This window comes from Seriola lalandi, unplaced genomic scaffold (assembly GCF_002814215.2).
Source record: "Seriola lalandi dorsalis isolate HSWRI2012SDOR001 ecotype SW California unplaced genomic scaffold, Sedor1 jcf7180002054917, whole genome shotgun sequence".
NCBI lineage: Eukaryota > Metazoa > Chordata > Actinopteri > Carangiformes > Carangidae > Seriola > Seriola lalandi.
In genome coordinates, this window is record NW_019525469.1 from 567,407 (window position 1) to 568,021 (window position 615).

The 615-nt window shown below is 42.4% G+C and overlaps 1 protein-coding gene across 3 annotated transcripts in view; it reads left to right on the top strand.

The window, feature by feature from the left end:
• The window catches only part of LOC111673396 (deoxyribonuclease gamma-like), a 17,155-nt gene that overhangs the window by 12,396 nt on the left and 4,144 nt on the right, over positions 1 to 615 (top strand). The gene's annotated exons all lie outside the window — the stretch shown is intronic.

Here is a 615-nt window from a genome sequence, read left to right on the forward strand (position 1 = left end):
AAATAGCATGGGATCATGGGAGTTGTTATCTTCACCACCATAACCGTAAGCTTCTCCTGAGTGGTGCACAATTAAATATAAATATAAATATGTATTAAATATAATACAACTGAACTAGTGACTGGCTAAGAACTCTTCCTGCCCCATCAGGGGCAGAGGCTGGGACACATGGGGGCAGATCATCATCTTGATCCAGACAACTATGAGCTGTTTAAAACTGAAGCGGCAAAGGTGATTAAAGTGGTTTGATCCCTTCCTCCTCGAGTGCTGTCTGACATGTGCAACATGAACCTAATGACATGTGCAACATGAACCTAATGTAATGAAGTATGACATATACACATGCACATGTCATAGCATGATAGCAAACATTTAGAAAGCAGACACATGTATCTGCCCTGAAGAAATAACATGAGGCAGCTTGGGAGAATCAGGTCCCACGGGTATTGATTTTGTACCAATCCGGTCAGGCATGTTCAGATTGTCTTTTAACCTCCTAGGACCTGGCGTCCACATATGTGGACCTCACATTTTGGGTTCTCTAGACCACAATACTAACTTTTTCTCAACAAGGGCCTGGTGACCACATATGAGGATATTATACTGCCACTCAGT